Genomic DNA, 18,757 nt, shown 5'->3' on the forward strand with positions numbered 1-18,757 from the left:
ACTTGCGTTGTCACGGCCGCGTTGTAAAGGTATGCGTTGTGACGGTACGCGTTGTACCGTCATATATCCATGCTCAGGTAGGGGGGCCTTGCAGTCCTCCTCCACTATATAAAAAAATGGACCTGGAGGATGGAGTCCTCTGGGCCCAATGAGGCCCGGGGGGCACATGGTCCCCCCCCCCCCTTTAAAATAGTTAAGGGCCTAATGAGGCTCGGGAAGAGGGCCCTTTGCGACCCGCCCTACCCTTTATATAAAAAAAAAAAAAAGAGCCCGGTAGATGGGGAATCAAAGGCCTAATAAGGTTAGGGGGAGGTGGGCACGCTGCCACACTCTCCCCTTTATAACAAAAAAAGGCCCTGCGGGATGGGGTCCCCAGGCCCTAATGACGCTCTTGGAGGGAGGACACATAGCCCTCTCCCCTTCGAAGGGGAAAATCTATTTTGGTCCTGAGCTCCTTGGGGCCAATTTGGAGTCGGGAGGGGCTGCATGCCCCCTCCTCATAATATATATATATTCTGCCACAGGGAATGAAGCCCTTGGGCCCAAAGGTCAACCCTGTGTTGCGCACGCTAAAGGCTGTGTGGGGTTAATAGCCTGCTGGGGGTTTGCTCACAGGGCCTGGCAGCAAGCCAAGCCCTGTGGCCACCACGCAGCTGCGCATGGGCAAAGGATGTGTTCAGCGTGGGGTAGCCTGTCCGCGGGGAATTGGAAACAAGGCCTGGCTGCAAGATAGGCCCTATGGGTAAACCAACACCACACACGACCAAAGGCCGTGCGCGTTGGGGTTTGCCTCTGGATGGCAACAAGCCCAGCCTGCGGCAAACCCCACGACGCGTGAGACAACAGGCCATGTGCAATGAGGAGTTGGCTACCTGTGGTGGGTTTGTTGCAGGGGTTAAATGCAGGGCAGGCTCTGTGGCAAACCCAACACCGGGGTTGGCTATACATATTGTGATAAAATATTACTAATTGTTAATAAAAACCTAAAAATCCATTAAAAAAACAAAACAATGGTTAAAGTAACATCATAGTTAGGTCTCAATAGGTCTGCTTTTGTTAAAAAAAAAAACCATTAGAAATTCACTGAAAAAAAAACAAAAGGTTAAAGTAACGTTTTAGTAACCCTCCGCATACCCCGAAAGATTCTGATGAATCCCTATCCCAATCCAGAAAGACTGGTCACGCATGCTCTCATCAGTAGCAGACTAGACTACGGCAATGCTCTTGACGCCGGAATCAACAAGAAACTACTTGGCAAACTCCAAACCGTCCAGAACGCCGCAGCCAGACTGATCCTAGAAATTCCCCGCCGCAGCCACATCACCCAACACCTCTGCGATCTCCACTGGCTCCTTATCGAAAGAAGAATAACCTTAAAACTCCTCACTCACACATACAAGACCCTCCACAACACCGGACCAACATAACTGAACAACTGCCTCTTTCCACGCACCCAAAAGACACCTCTGATCAGCCAACCTCTCTCTGGCCAGCGTTCCACGCATCTACATGACCAGAACAGAAAGAAAGTCCTTCTACCACGCAGGCAAGGCTTGGAACGACCTCCCCCTTCACCGCCGGCAAGTTCCCACACTGCTCCAGTTCAGGAAAGACCAAGACCTGGCTCTTCGAATGACCCCAGCACTCAAAAGAGCCTCCCTTCCTCGCGCCTTGAGACCCTCACGTGCACAGGTTAGTAGCTGCACTTTGGAAACCGTGGATTGATTTATTGTCAGTGATAAGATTAATGTTTTGACATTTTAAAACACAGAAATTCACCCAGTTATAGTTAGGAGAGCTAACTATAACTTGCACCCCAGCTAGGGACTGCTTATGATATTACATCACTCATGTCATGTTCTATGACATCAATTAAGACATCAGATGAAATCTCAAATGACATATTGATGAGATCACTCACTGATGACATCATCCAAACTTCTTTTGCACACATCGCTCTATAAACAGGTAATGACATTAGAGCTATGAAAGTAGCTGGAAAATAGCTCAGAATATTATGAAGCTTAATTAATGCCATCACAGATACAACTCTCTTAGGTACAGCAAACGTTTTACGTGTAACATTGACCCTATACTATACACTTCATGGGTGGCCTAGTTCACATGTTATGTTATGTTATGTTATGTTAACAATAACAATCAACCACAGATATATGGGAAACCCTCATTGTACACGATGTTCAATATGTATACAGATGTTCGGAGAAAGCCAATTTCCTCATTATACTAAATGTCTGTTTCAAACTTAATGCCCTACTACAGACAGTTTTTATCCATATCAAACTCCTGACAGTCACCGTACCTATATTGAGAAATGAAGTTGATATTAGTAGAAAAGTGGGTACTGTAAACAGTGTGCACTCTATGGAGAGAGTTTACTCTGCCACACTATTTGTAGACAGTGAAACCCTAATGAGACGTACACTACAGAGTAATCAAAAGTATCTACTAAGAACAGTGTACAGTTATGCAACACATTTAAAATAACCAAGGCCTGAAGGTGCTAAAGATCATATTACCAGCAGCCTTCACACTGTGGTGAAAGCTTTACAGGTATCCCATCTTCTGAAGTAAAAGAAGCACATGTACATAGTTTAATACCTGGTGCACACAGTCTTCTACATTACGAAGAAATTGCCATGCTGAAAGCAAACGGTCTAATACTCAAGGCTGCTTACAATACATATTATGTAGTACTTTGAATCTTAGCCTTGTTGTAAACTTTTTTAGCAGAGCCAAAATACTTGTGTAGAACATGCTGAACACAAGTTGACAACTGTCACCTGCACACAGGATTACCTTTCAATACAATGATTTAGAGTGCATTCAATGCCTCTACTCATTTATGATATGTTCGGAGCACATGCCTTTTGTAAATACACCCATTAGCTGGACACAGGCTGGCCAAAATTAGGTAGGGAAGTACTATGTATGTGAGAAAGACCCTCAGAGGTTGAAACACGTTGGTGGGTCAATTGTTTATCTGAATAAAATCCTTTGAATTTGAGCTCATGGAGTGCAACAACATTTTGTGGCACATATGTTTGTGATATTATATATTTTCACTGAATAAAACAAAGGTTAAAGTAATGTTATAGTTAGGTGAAATGTTCAGTGACAACGCAACGCTCAAAACTCTAAAACTCAAGAAATTCAACAGTTATAGTTATCTCAAAATAATTATAACTCGTGCCCTACAGTAACTATAACTCACACCGCCCGCCATGCACATTTTCCTCATCAATAATTGAATTGCAAATTTTGCAGTGATATTGTTAATGATGTCATATAGATGTCATGTGTGATTTAATATGTGGGGTAATTAGCAGTGCATGTTGAGGGTGCCAGTTACCTTAGGGCACAAGTGATAGTTAATGCGGTTTTTGATTTGACAATATGTTTGGCGTCGTTTGACGAATCTTTGCGACATTTTCCCAACTAATGGGGCGATCAGGTCAGATGCTGTGTTGAAAGTTTTGGTGTGATTCATCAAGCGGGGGCCGAGGAAACAGGGGGTCCCTAAACGATTTTTCTCCATGTTAATTTCCATAGGAAACTTTAGACACGGATACAGCCCGAACTGCTAAACAACTTACACAAAATATGGCAAAAAGGTAGCTCTTGGTTCAGAAAGCACTCTTTTTCTAAATGGTGTAAATCAGTTCAGTTGTTCCTGAGAAATGTAAACATTTCTCACATATCCATGTGGGGACGCAAAGGATCTGCGAACCCTCCCGATCTCATGCCTGCAATCTGATTGGCTGCCAACACTTCAAACAAGAAGGGTTGGCAGCCATCTTGTGACCTGGTTGAACTGAATCACAAAAAAAAAAAGGTTAAAAATAAAGAAGGAAGGCAGGGTAGAAACACCCTAAGCCCCATGGACTGCTCAGGGGGTCCCCTTTGGGGCACGAAACATGCCATGGGGCTTAAATTTAATAATGGGGGCCTCCCCGCGGCTTTAATCTTTTTAAAAAATGTATGGGGGGCTCCTGCCCCCCACGCAGCCCCAGGGACCACCACCTCCCTGGGGCTACTTTGCAAATTGGAGAGGGGGCTTGCGGCCCCCTCCTGTAGCTGTAAATGGCCCTGGGGCCACCACCCCCTAGGGCAGGACCACCACCCCCCAGGGCTGGCTCCAGCAATGTACCGGGACATCTCAGTTTGCTATAGCTTGGCGGAAGCACCTTTTCTAATGCAAAATAATTTAATAGATACAGATCACTTTTGTGTTGATCATAAAAGTGTCTTGCCAATGAATAACTAAAATCGTGATTCCTAATTGCCCGCTGATGCTCCAAAACGTGTTTCTTTAATGGAAAGATAGTACTGCCAACATATATCAGGGGACATGGGCAGGCCAACACACACAGTGAGCCGTATTTCAATAATAGAATCCATTCAACCTTCGCTTCAGCATGTCTGAAGCAAGTACTCTAGTTCTTTTTCACCATCCTGCAGGCTTTGCAGTGATTGCATTTAAAAAATCCTTTAGCAGTAGATAGCCAGGTATCTGGTTTACGACTTCTGGAAAAATAGCTGTGGGTCAAATTGTCTCCCAGGGTCCTGACTTTCCTGTAGTTCCTGAGATCCTACTTGGAACTCTGGTCACGGTAAATTGAAAATTGAAGTTATTATTAATAATTCTGATGTACTCCTCTGCTTTTGCTTCGGAGACATTCCATTTTGGAAATAAATAGTCACCGTACCAAGTCCATATTAAAATTTTCTGCATGTGCTCCGAGTTCTCATCAACCCAGGCCATCTGCTTCTCCCACCAGCCCATTACCAAATTGGCGAAACTGGGGGCGAACAAGTGCCCAAGGCGTTCCCCATATTTTGTCTGTACTGTACAGCTTACCATTGTGCACAGAGATCTTGTCCCTCAGACAAATTTGCATAATGCAAATGAGCATGCGATTATTTTCCAGGAAACAAGGTGGCCTACTTCTCAGAAAATATTCACAGGCATGTACCCCAAAGACATGCTCAATGTAGGTATAAAGGGCAGTCACATCGAATGTTATAATGTAGGAATCAGCCCACACTAGGTTATGGATCTTAGTAAAAGTCACCACTGTCCTTGCAATAGGCTGGAAGTGTTTCTACAAAAGAGAACGATAAGGAATTTATATATATGGCCGTGTTCTCTAGGAAGCTTTCATTAGATGAGACGATTGGTCTACCGGGGGGAATAATCAACCTTATATGCACCTTCGGTAATAGATAAAAGGAGGGAATCTTGGTGTATTCTGATCTTAAGAAATTAAATTCATCCTGATCTAAAATGGTTTCATCAAACCAATGCTTGAGTCGTGCTTGGTAAAAACTCAAACACATCTTTTACTCTTTCGTAGAGATCACCTCGTAACAATCGGTGTCTCCCAATTGTCTCATTACTTCCTGCTCATATGTATCAGAGTCCATAACTACAACCTTTCCTCCCTTATCACTATTTTTTAATTCAATCGAAGAGTCATCTCCAGGGGATTTCAATGCCTTTATTTGCTCCATCGTAAGATTATCAGCATACATTCTACCATTCTTCCTCAATTCCATCATATCCTTGATCACTAATTAGTGAAAGACAACTAAATTATCATTGGTGTTTAGGGGAAGCGATCTGGATCTAGATTTGAAGCCACTCCCACTGGCAGATCTAGTGTCTGATCCCAAATTCTCCATCCTTTGATCGATCCCTATATTGGGCCCCCCCCCCTCGCTCTTCCGATATAGGGTTTCCAAGGCAACGAGTGCCTCCACCTCACCAATCTGCTGGTCAAGGGTCAAGGGTCAAGAGTCTTTAGAAATGAAACTCGACTGAGTCTTAGTAGTGTATGCAATTTGTTCAATTTTAATTTTCTAATGAACAAAAAGAGGTCGATCCTGACTTGTGCATAGTCAAATCCAGAGTTAGTGCAGAATGAAAGTCCCAATTCAAGAAGCAAAATGTCCTCTTGGGTGAGGTTCCTTTGGGATAGATTAAGCACTGTCAGTTTTTCTACTCTATTTTATTCTTCTGACGCACAATGCGATTGTCCTGGGTGGCTTCCACTATTGCCTCATCTAATCCTACAACTTTGTTTTTTGTCTTTTCCTATTCCTCGGAGGGGGTGGTGTGGGGAATATATCAACACAAAAGCTCCTTCCGGTTCACCGGGACCCGAGATAAGTGGCGCACCGGTAGAGCGTACCAGCAAAATTAATCAAAAGACGTTTTCAGCAGATGCTAAAGTGTCTAGGCCCAAACCCAATTTTTTGTCCTTCCTTGCACTGAGAGTGGCTAAAAAAAGGAGGACAAAAAGCAGCTGTACCCTAACACATTAGATGCAGTGTAGATTTTCTCTTGCATGTTCACCTTATTGACTATAAACCCTGCAGAAGCAAAAACTGGAGAACCAGGAATTCCAGAGATCACCACAAACAAACAAACAATTCATCACCACATAGGCACCCGGTCCTTAGTCTCCACTGTTATTTTAAGTGGCAGAATCTAAAAATGATGCTCATTAATCGGTGCAGCATCTCAGTCCAATGAGCTGCACTCTTTTCTTCACTACCCCATATTTCTTGTAAGTAGATAAAGACCTATTCTTTTGAAAATTTATGGCTGGCTGGACATTGAAGTTACTGTATGGGATTACAGCCGTTTCCTGCAGCACGTCTTGACAGCTCAAGTCAATCACGGTGAGTCACTTGAATAAAAGGGTAATGATGGTTATCCAACTTTATTTAAACAGTACCAGAAGCCTTGTGAACAAGTAGTAAACAACATTACCTACCATAAGTACTTCCCACTAAACCCAGGCTGTCCAGGTGATAGAAAATAGCCCTAAAAATGGTGTAATAAACACTCCTCTTGAGTATAGTGCATAGCTGTGTGATCAGATACTTATTCAGGTAAAATATCGGAGGATGAATCGCCACAAAGAAAACTGGGATCCATCAAATTATTTAATCAAATGATTTCTGTCTTCGGTGTAGCAACTGTGTGCCACGAGATAATTATAGGTTACTTCTGTGCGCTACTCTTAACATATCATTAAAGAGTCACACATTATTGGTTGGCTAACGATATTTTAGTATCTAGAACGAGCTTTGAGTGTTTACTAATTACTATCATTTTTATACGCGTGTATTCAGAGACATAGACTAAGCCTCTTCTATCCCCACGCAGCATAATTTGAATATAAAGTAGATGGTAATCATGCCTTGCAAAGGCGATGTTATGAAATGAGCAGGCCACTCCCAGCAAGAACAGGTGAAGTCAAAGGGGACCAGACAAAACCAAGGGCCCTGTTCCCTTCTCACCAATGACTACTTGAAAGGACATGTTCTGTTGCATAGTAAAACTATTGTAAAATGAAATAGATATATATATATATATATATATATATATATATATATATATATATATATATATATATATATATATCTATCTTCATGGATCTACTTGGAATTGTTAAATAAGGATCATTGAATTATTTTCATGATTATATCACTTGTTTTTGGTTTCTGATATAACCGTCAATAAGATGCAGATGCAACATGATATGGTGCTGTTTTGCAGGGTTCGGGGATAGTTATGGTTAACTGGCCAAAATCTGTAGGAACAGTTGTTTGACACGTGTTCCAGAGCCACAATATGGATGGCACTTTGATTAGGCAACACAGGTTTCAAGAAAGATATACTAAAGGTATACAATAATGCGGAGATCAACAAGGAGGAGATCGCTAGCTCATTAAAAAAAATAACGTAGGAGACTATTTTGTCCAGTACATACATACACAATGGTCCAAATGGACGCCAATGTTCACTGCACCTTTCAAGGAAAACACATCTTACATGGATACTACATGAATATACTTAATGCATGAGTCAACCAAGATGACAGCAAAAAGAACACCAGTAATGGAGACTTTTCAGGTGGAAGACAGTAGGCAGCGGCCCACCCAGGGGTACAGATCTGTCCCAGCAAAGCTGTTGCCCATGCCAGTAGTCACCGCATAGCCTCAGTTGAGAAGGGTTTTGCTACTGTCACCAAGAAAGTGGGCACAAATTTTGACAATCCCCGGGGCATCAGGGCACAGGTCTGATGTTGATTAAATCAGAAACAATATGGTGCAGCTTTAGTGGGCTTGCCAGACTGGCATGCTCTCTCGATGAAAAGATAGTTTAGTCACAAAGTGTATAAGAGAAGACAGCACAGTTCTCTAAATGGATTAAGAGAATTTTCATTCCAATACATTAACTATTCATTGAATTGTGCACATGTAAGCATGTTACACATGTACCAAATGTTGAATGTCCATCTCTCCCAGTGGCGGCTCCTCCGATAAGGTGGAGGAGCACGGGTGCACTGCTTGTAGAGCAGTGTAAAAAAATAAAATGACAACATAAGATATGTACTTTTTTTTCTGCCAGGTTGGGTGGGGCTGGGACTCCCGTAACATCCGGGAAGAGGAGTGGTTGCTGCTCTCCAAAGTGCGCAGGACTGCTTGGTTGACCCTCTTGGGTTGGCCAAGCAGTCCTGTGCACGTTGCAACACTGAGTCAAGAGCACATGTAACGTTAATTATTTGTGATTCAAAGGAAAACACCAGACAGTTTTTCCTTTGGATCCCCTCTTGAAGGAGGACCATAATCATATATAAAACCAAGAAAATCAACGTGTGTTTGTCGGTCTTGTTTCCTTACTCTGGATATTTTCATTACAAAGACTGTGATTACCATAATTAACGTTTCGTGTGCTCTTGACTCAGTGTTTACATGTTGCAGGGTAGGTTGTAACCTACTCCTTTCTCAGGGGTTTTGGGACTCCCCTGACCAGGTAACACTGTTCTTATTCTGGCAATTTTTCTTATGTCACAGCTACCGGATGTGCGCCAATTTTTCTGAATACTAAAACCCTACGCAGGATTCTCAGCACTTTGCACGTTCCCCACTGTAGAGCCATCCGGGCTCTCCACTACAATGTTGCGCTTTACACGCATCCATGAACCCCTCGGGCGGGCTTGTCCCGAGGGTATATATAAAGGGCCGGAGACCGCTCGGGGTTTTCTGGCCACGAGTGAAAAGTACTTGTCTTGTGCACTTCATTTAAGCGCTGCTGCGGCCTACCCTGACCTAGGCCCTGCCGCGCTACATTGGCGATGAGGCCGGTCGCACCCCACGCGTGCCTGCCTACCTGCGTGGTTTCATCCAGAGAGCGTGTGGAGCCGACCCGCGTGGCCTGCTCCCTCTGCTGCCGCTCGATGGTCTGCCGGGAGCTCGCGTAGCCCAAGGAGCCCACCCACACCGCTCCGAAATGACTGTCGTCTGGGCCTCCTGGAGCACACCGCCCGCGGCATCTGCGGCCGCATCGCCTGCCCCGCTGCCAGGACCTGATCTGTTTGCGCCCGCCCACGCGTCTCCCTGACCAACGGGAGCGCGGTCAGCGGGCGGCGCTTACGGGGCTAAGCTCGACGTGGGGTAAGTGCCGCTTCCCCGCCTGCACAGTGCTCGCCTTGAGGACGTCTCCGCCCCTGCCCCCGCTGCACAACTGATGCCGCGTTGAGGCCTACAGGCCCTGTGGTTGTTCCCCCCCCCACCTGTTTCTTAGTGGCGAGGTCCCAGAGACTGGGCTGCCCCCTCCGCTGCCTGCGCCTGCCGCAGCGCCTACTGCCAAACACACACATACACCCGGAATCCTCATGTGGGGCGGCGTGTGCCACTGCACGTGGAGCAGTGCCTGGAAAAAAAACAAGCATTGGCAGCAGCAAGAGGGGGGGGGGGGGGGGGAGGATAAAGGAGGGAAGAGTGTGACCTGTTCTGGGGCAGCAGGCAGCACCAGCAAGATCACGCCACTGGGGGAGTACAATTCGTCGAGTATTGGGTCAGTGATACTCAGGCCTAGCCAACGCAAGCTTCTCCTCTCACGCAAAGCTGCGCCACAGGGCTAACTGCGCCCCCTACCTGCATGCACACGGAGCCACTGCATAGTCAGCGACACAGGAACACGTGCTGAAGCACACACCCCAGAGCCGCACGTCAGCATGCAAGCCGCGCCCTTGTGCTTACGCACCATCGCCCGCTCGCAATGAGCAACCCACCCAGCAAGATGGAGGGCGCAATCCAGTCGTTGGTGCCAATCCACCACCATCAGTGCATACCCACACTGCAGTTGCAACGCTACCCCCATGCAGTGAAGCCTCGGACCCCACTACTGCCGTACCAAGATGGAAGGCCTGGATCGGACAGCTCAACCACTACTTCAAAGGGACCAGGGAAACTGATGGGACTGTAAAACGGTCACTCCTCATCTACTACGAGGGTGCGGAGATCTATGACCTGTTCGAGAAGCTCCCCAACACCAGAAATAAAGATTAATATGAGGCGGCGGGTGCCGCACTCAATAGACACTTTGACCCACAGCTCAACCCCGATTTTGAGAAATTAAAGTTCAAGAGGGCGTGGCAGACCGATGCCGGATCGGTCTGTATGTTCTACGCGCAGGTACGCCGGCTAGCTAGCACGTGCCCCTTCACAGACTAGCAAGATGAAATCCGTGATCAGATCATCCTAGGCTGCCGCTCAAAGCTCCTGCGGAAGCTAATCCTCCGACAACTTGGAATTTCGCTGGACGAGATCCTGGTCCTAGACCGCTCCCATGAACTGTCGGACGCCAGGGCAAAAGAGACACCGGTTGCCACATCACAGGCGCCCAGACACCTGCCAATTAAGGAGAAAAAGGTGGATGCAATCCAGAGACGCCCCACAACGCCTCGCCAGGTGCCCAAACCGCCACCAGGTGGACCGTCTGCGGGGCAAAAGGGAAAACGTGCTCTCGCTGCGGAAGCCTAAATCATTATGCCAGAGTGTGCCGCGGTGGGCGATTCCGATCAACATCATCAAGGCTCAGAAGCATGTCTCAGCGTGTTTGCCAGATCTCCCTTGATGACCCACCGCCAGTGCCGGATGACCAGCCACAGGAACGACCTATGTATGACGACAGTGTTCGTGGTGTCGTACATCAGCAGGACAGGGACTCGTCGAAGTCCACCTCCCATGTGCTCAGTCTCCATCGAAGGCACTGACGTACAAGCCCTCATTGACACTGGGGCATCCGTCAATGTGATGGACTCCGACCAGTATGACCGCCTGTCACCGCGACCTCCTCTTGCACCGTCCACAGCACGAATCTACACATACGGAGGGACGGACCTGCTTCCTCTTCATGGCGTCATTCAGACCACCATCGTAAGAGGAAGGTACTCTCCCGAGGAAAGGTTCGACATCATCGAGGGGAAAAAAGGAACTCTACTCAGCTGCCACATGGCTGAGGACCTAGGACTTATCTTCTTCGCCATCCAGATTCATGACTCCCATGCGGAAGCGGTGTTGAAGGAGTTTCCGGCTCTCTTCAAAGGAATGTAATCGAGGTGGTCTCTGGTCCCACTCGGCGGGTGTCCCCGCTGGTCGTGGCACCCAAACCCAAACAACCAGGAGCCATTCGACTGTGTCGACATGAGACTGCCAAACACAGCCGTGAAGAGAGAAAGTCACATCACCCCCACAATGGACGATATTGTAGCGAACCTAAATGGGGCAAAGTGGTTTGCCAATCTAGACCTGAACTCTGGCTGCCATCAGCTAGAACTGGAGCCCGAGAGCAGGTATATTACCACCTTCGACGCATTTTATTGGTTGGGGGGGGGGGGGGGGGGGGGGGGGGGGGAGAAAGAAGAGTCGGGCACCGAAAGCGCACCTTACTCGACTACCGCGCGGAACATAGCTGCCATTCTAGGATTGTAGTGTAGGATCCACATATGGTGTGCGATGGGTGCGTATTTCCCTGCACGATCGGTATGCGACCCGTACACGACTTCAAGCGCATAAGCGACAAATACGTATCATGCTACACGATGCTCGCGCGTGACATCATCTACATGTTAGACGCGGTGGGTGCGTGACTTCCGCGAATTTTCTTTTATGTGTAGAAAGATATATATGTGTATTCAATATAAATATTAAGGCAAGACATTATCTGAACTAATCAAAAAAATTATATTATTTTAGTTTTAATAAACTTATATTACTTTTAAGTGCAATTTTGCAAACTCGTGCTTGGTGGGTACTGCGTGTACGCACCCAACGCGGATCCCATGTGACCAAAAAAAAAAGATATTTGATTGGTTCATAACACTTACTATTCGAACTATTGAAGAACCACACCCATTTCAATCACTCTTCTTAGACCTTCCTTGGGAGAAGACCTGTCCTGAGAAGAACCTCACGTTTCCTTCATTGCAGACCTGAATTTCCTTTTTGGAGAGAAAAATGGCAACACCACTGGAATAATCATCTGATTCTAATCATTCTGTTGCTGAAGAATTTCTACCAGAACCTCCCTCTCCCGAAAGATACACATCCATCGTATGGAAATGTTTTACTTTTCCGGAGGGGCAAAAGAAAGTTAATGCCACCAATTCAGCTTTGCATCTACACTGTAGACATCAGGGTTCACAACTTGAATTCAGCTTTGGATCTACACTACAGAAAACATTGAATCAAGCCTTGCTCTATTTAATGCAGAGACAATTGTACTATATGTCTTCAGATTTTGTTAAAATAAGTGACAAAAAGAATTCCTCAATGTCTGTGTCGACTACTGCCTTCGATCTACACTGCGGACAGCAGTGTTCACCACTTGAATTCAGCTTCGCATCTACACTACGGACAGTAGAAAATTCACCCTGGATTTTTTTTAATGCAGAGACAATTGTACTGCATGTCTTCAGATTTTGTTAAAATAAGGGACAAAAAGCATTTGTCGATATCTGTGCTGACTACTGCCTTCGATCTACACTGCGGACAACAAGGTTCACCACTTGAATTCAGCTTTGGACCTACACTACGGACAACAGGAAATTCAACCTTGCTTTCTTTAAGGCAGAGACAATTGTACTCGATGTCCTCAGATTTTGTTAAAGGATGCGACAAAAAAAATGTCTCGATGTTTGTGTCGACTACTGCCTTCGATCTACATTGTAAGGGCTCATGATACAGGTGGAATGGTGATTGCACATGACGCATTCCAGTAAGTAAGAAACATTGTACTAGTGCAACCCACCCAAACCAAGAATCATCGTAGGGTACACACACGCAGAGTTCTTCAGGTACCACTAACTCCACAAGGCAAAAAACATTTCTACCAGTGCGGCTCCCCCCGACCACTCATCATCGCAGGTTACGTACACGCTCAGTGCCAAAGGTACTACTAACTCAGTGCACCATAAGTCATAGCCACTTGGCCGTGTTCGGGCAGAATTCAACAGACAAAAGACATTGGTCCAAATGCGGCCCCCCTGGACCACGCATTATCGCAGGGTACGTAAGAAGCTCAGTGCCAAAGATACTACTAATTCATGGCACCATAAATTATCACCACGTAGCCTTAAGGCAGAATTCTGTAGGCAAAAGACATTGTTACCAGTGCGGTCTGCCTGGACCACGCATCATTGCAGCCTCCACACAAACTGCCCCTACCTAGTGCATCACAACTTATGAACCTTCTACGACAGAATTCTTCTGTGTATTATTTCACATGTAGTACTCCTACCTTTGTACAGCAGAAGTCATAAACTGTTTACAATGGAATATTTGAGTATGATATGATGAATGTGCCCGTACTCCATCTATCTATCTGTGTCTGTGCATTCATTATGTTGGTAAAATGCTGCCCCTGGGCCCTACCACATTATATTGTGCTGTCTGTAAACAGTGTATGCAACCATCTTACCTCTGGCAGTAACTACAACTATGGTTATATAACTTTCTCTCGCTCATTCTACAAATACGAACGTAGAAACTGGATCATTACAATACTGCAAGCAAAGTGTATAGGAAATTTATAAGTGTATGCTATTGCTCGAGTTTTTTTTTTTTCTTAGCATATTTATATAGCGCGAAGTTGACCCAAAACTATATCAGCGATTTATATGAGCTCCGTATGTACAGTACATTTTCAGGCATGTGTACATTACGTGATTTGTCTACAATAACAGGATGTGGACGCGACTCCGAAGCTCGAAAACAGATTTCCAGCACCAATCGACAGTATACCCGAATGACCACATACGTATATATATTAGCTGCCCTTCATGTGCCAAAACCTGCAACCTAAAGCTTTCATAGCCCTGTATTACTACAGCTATAACACTCCACTGAATGTACAACAAACATTCATATTCGTAGAAATGCGTCATGTCCACCATCTTTTGTGTGCGGAACGATGGATAAATGTAGGATCAGTGATTCCCCGTACCTTCCATGTTGGCCATGTTGTGAGACTTCACAGACATAATGACACATTTGCGTTTAAGACCCGGGTGACACCCACACCACACCCATCCAGCACAGGCATCACAACACGTGACCATACCAATAAAAAAAGACTGGGCGCATCAGCTCTAGGCCATTTTAGAGTTGCTCCCGTCTCAAGAGCTGTGATGGCCCGACCTGGTGGTTTGGATGCCCCATATAGGCCCCAAATAGTTAGTGGTACAGCAAGGACTGAGCAGGTGAAGAACCTGAGATGATGGGGTCCGGTAGCAGGAGACGCTAGGTGCAAAACGGGTGGCAGGCGTTGTGGGCGGTGTGCCATTGTCGCTTTCCCCCCCCTCCCGAGACCCATGGGGTGTGGATCTTGTGCATTACAAACAGTACAGGGACCTCAAATTGAAGGTTTCCCATCACTTTTGTTTGGTTTTTGCACTTTATTTTACACACTGGTTTTTAACTTTCACGTCCTCTGGTAAGGGTGGGCCTTAACGCGCCCATACCGCCGAGGTAAACCACCTGACGGTCCTGATGAAAGCCCAGTAAATGACACAGACTGGCAGAAACATGTTGACCCCACTTTAAGTGGAAACAACCGAGTTATTAACTGGTAAGTTTCCCACACATATTTTACTTATGTCAAACTGACCATTGAATAAAAAAAATTCCGTATGGTACAGTTTCTGACATTTTTAATTCACATTTCTTTGACACTTTTGCCACAAAGAACCTGCTCCGCAGTAATCTGGCGTTGTAGCACACCAGGGAGGCATTCGGCATCTCCTGGTGGGCCCGATGATGAAGCATGTCACCACCCAGGGTGGTGAGTGAGGGCTTCCTAAAAAAAAAAAACGCTGATTTCCACTGTGACTTCTTCAGGGAGATTTCTTCTCTGTGTCTAGTGTTTACACACTTCTCTCACGACACTCTTGTTGTTTTACAAGATTTAACAGGGGGACCAAGAGTGTCCTTTTCCCTCTCTCTCAATTTGTTATTACTGGCATCAATTAACGCCATATTTACCCAGCGTCAAATGTTTTTGAGTCAGACTGAAGTTACAAAGATTTCATAAAACTAAAGACCAGACTGTGTGAAAGTGAAGCTGTAAATCTTGTGCCAAAATGCAATTTGTTGTAATCAATCAAATGGAATATACAACTGGTTTAGAGCTGCCAACCTTTAAGAAGGGTGTCCAGATTTGCAATCTTTATAATTAAAGATTTACTTCTTCTAGGACGAATTCACAGCACTTTAAGTTTATGAAAAGTGAAAAAAACATGCACTTGAATGCAGACGAAAAGAATCTGTATACATCCCACGCAGCCCCAGCTATCATCATCGGGGATCAAACTCCAGGTTCACTGTACGGTGGTACACAGGTTTACTGGCCTACAACCCGTTTACGCCCACGTTTCCCAACTCAATGGTGGGAGGGAAAGGCTTAGCATAAAGCCATAAGCTAATGCCAGTATCATCAGAAGTGTCACTCTGATAGCCAGACATAAATCGCTCAAAAATATTCAGCTGCCACAGACACATGCCATTCATGTGTAAGTGTATGCCCAGAACCTTCCGCTGACATGTTGTGTTAAAGTGTCTTGTATAGCGCATGGCTACCAAGATCGAGCTTCCTCGAGCTTTGACAGATCATGAGATGAGTAATGAGCTTATTACACAAAGAGCTAGGTCTTCAGTTACCTTCTGAAACAGAATGAGTTGCGGTTGGCTCTTAAGTGAATAGGTACTGATTTCGACATCTTGGACGCTAACTATGCAAATGAGCCCCCTCCACTTCTCACTCTTGATTCCTAGTGTAGCAAGAGGAAGTGATTATTCAATCTTCGCTCTCTTGCATTGCTGCACGGATTGATGAGATGACTAAGGATGTGAGGGCCCTGTGCGTATTTTCCCTTATGTGCAATGCAGAGAGCTTAACATTCTACTCTTTTTTCATCTGCAACTAGTGGAGGCTAGCCAGAGCTGGCAGTGCCAAGTGTGATTTTGGAAGGCTCAACAATACTCACGCTGCAGCATTTTGAACCAACTGCAATTTCCTGGTGATCTAGGCAGGGCTGCCTGGACACAGCGAATTGCCTTAGTCCAAGTGAGAAAGTATGAGGCGTTGTGCCACTATTCTCCGGGTTTCTACAGGGAGCTATTTGAGTGTCTTTCTGAGAGCTCTAAAAAGCCTGAAGCAGGTCTCTGCCACTTTTTTGGCCTGAGGGGCCATGGTAAGGTCTTTATCCAAGAAAACACCTAAACTCTATACTTTCGATTTAGGGAAAGGGCGTTCACCCATGCTTGGCGGCCTCAGGAGATGGTCCCAGAGAGATAAATTGTTCCTGACCACCATGCCCTCTGTTTTGTCGCCGTTCAATTTAAGACAACAGGTAGTCATCCAATTGTGTGCTTGTTCCATACAGGCATACAGTTTCTCGGCTGTAAGGCTGATGTTTTTGGCCAGAAAAACTACAATTTGGGTGTCGTCAACGTATGACGCCATAGTAAAACCTGATGAGTAGACTATGTCAGCTAGGAGACGCACATACACAGTAAAGAGGGTGGGACTCAAAGATGAGTACTCCGCATTTGTGCTGATCGACCTCCGACAAACAGGGTCCATCCCAGACCTGGAAGCTTCTATTATTAAGGAATGAGGTCAGCCATTTTAGTGTCTTTCCGATTACGCCTAGCGCCTTCAGCGTATGTCGGACGATGGAGTGGGAGACGGTGTTGAAAGCTGCGCTCAAGTCCAGAAGAATGAGTCCAGCTGATCCTCTATCATCCAAAGTTTTCTTTAGGTCCTCTGTAGTAATTAGGAGTCACCTTTGTACTATAGCCAGGTCTGAAACCACTCTGCGCCTGATGCAAGAGGTTATGCGTTTCCAAGACGTCGGACAGATAGTCATTAACCAGTTTCTCCAGGATCTTACGTTCACCCGGAAGCAGATATATGGGTCTGTAATTCTCTGCTTTATCGGGGTGTAGGGAGGGATTTTTCAATGGCGGGCTAATGATCGCATATATCCAGGGATGGGTCACCTGTCCACTTTCCAGAGATAGGTTATACATGGTCGTCAAGGCTGATATAATAATATCTCCTCCTTTCAGCATATCTTTAGGGGCTGGGTTAAGTGTGGGAGCCCAAAATGACGGTGTTAGCTACTTTACATATAGAGTTACTACTTAATTGTTGGAATGTAGGGAGAGCTGGGGTGGTCTTGCAATCTGGAATGTTCTCTTCAAAGGATAAATGCAGATCCAAATGCCCTACCAGGGAGTCATAAATAAGGCCGACTTTTCTGTTAAAGAAATTGGCAAGCTCCTCGCAGTGTTCCTGGGAAAGAGGGGCAGTTCCTGCAACTAAGTTTTAGGAAAGAATTTACTATTGCATTGATTTCTTTTGAGGCTTCTCAGGACTGGGAGATCCTGTCAGCAGTCTACTAATCTAGCTCTTCTAATTGTGTACGGATATTGTTTAAGTGTTTTTATATAAATGGCCTTCCTTTTGACATCATATTGGCCTCTTTTTTACATTCCCTCTTTAGCTCCTTGATCTCGGATGTGAACCACATATCACTGGTTCTGGATTGGGAGGCCTTCCGGTGTTTTTTTTGGAATGAGCATCTCTAATGTCGACTCAATCCATCCCTCGAAATCCTGATAGACGGTGGCAATGTGGAAGTGGATTATTAATAACCCACTGGTGCAGGGTCACCCTTTAGTCCACGGGTTCTTCACAAGTAAGGAGGAATCAACACTGGGGCAAAGTACAAACAATAGGTCATTTAATTAGTTTTCATGAATGGGATTTCGTCCGACAAGCACCATAGAGATACTCAAGAAGACAGCGCACCAAACAATGGTTGCATGGGTTTTAATAGCAAAGATCACAAACAAGGGACACCCAGAGGTAAACAGAGCTTTGGGAAGAACACACAAATGAAACAATCGGTAACAACAGCCTTGGTGCCTTGTGTAACTGTCGTGTCCTAAAGCAGCACAACAAGATATGCTATCTGAGCAAACTTTACTTGAGGCTTTACCACGGTCTTAAAAACCCTGTGCAGACACCAGCTGTTCTTTTGCGCTGACTCTGCATGTATACACAGCCTACAATGCCCAAATCTAGATTCTTTACTCATGTTTATACTGCTGTCAGGGGTGTGGAATTTAATAAAATATCTACTTGTTCATAGGGCAGGCTGCTTAATAAATCTACTCGTCCTGTAACAAAATCCACTTGTCCCCTTTGTGCCATGCAATGTGGCAACAAATTACGCAGCAATCTCATTATATAAGAGTTCTGATATAGCCTCTCTGATTATGCCAGGGTTCATTCCATAGTAGTGTTTGAATACTAGCAATTCCCTTATGCTTCTATGTTCTGCAGGTCTACATACTGGGGCTGAAGGTA

The 18,757-nt window shown here is 45.4% G+C and overlaps 1 protein-coding gene across 1 annotated transcript in view; it reads left to right on the forward strand.

The window, feature by feature from the left end:
* The window catches only part of TAPT1 (transmembrane anterior posterior transformation 1), a 620,835-nt gene that overhangs the window by 59,095 nt on the left and 542,983 nt on the right, over positions 1-18,757 (forward strand). The window lies entirely within an intron of this gene.

Source organism: Lissotriton helveticus, chromosome 2_2, assembly GCF_964261635.1.
Source record: "Lissotriton helveticus chromosome 2_2, aLisHel1.1, whole genome shotgun sequence".
In the NCBI taxonomy this organism is placed as follows: Eukaryota; Metazoa; Chordata; class Amphibia; order Caudata; family Salamandridae; genus Lissotriton; species Lissotriton helveticus.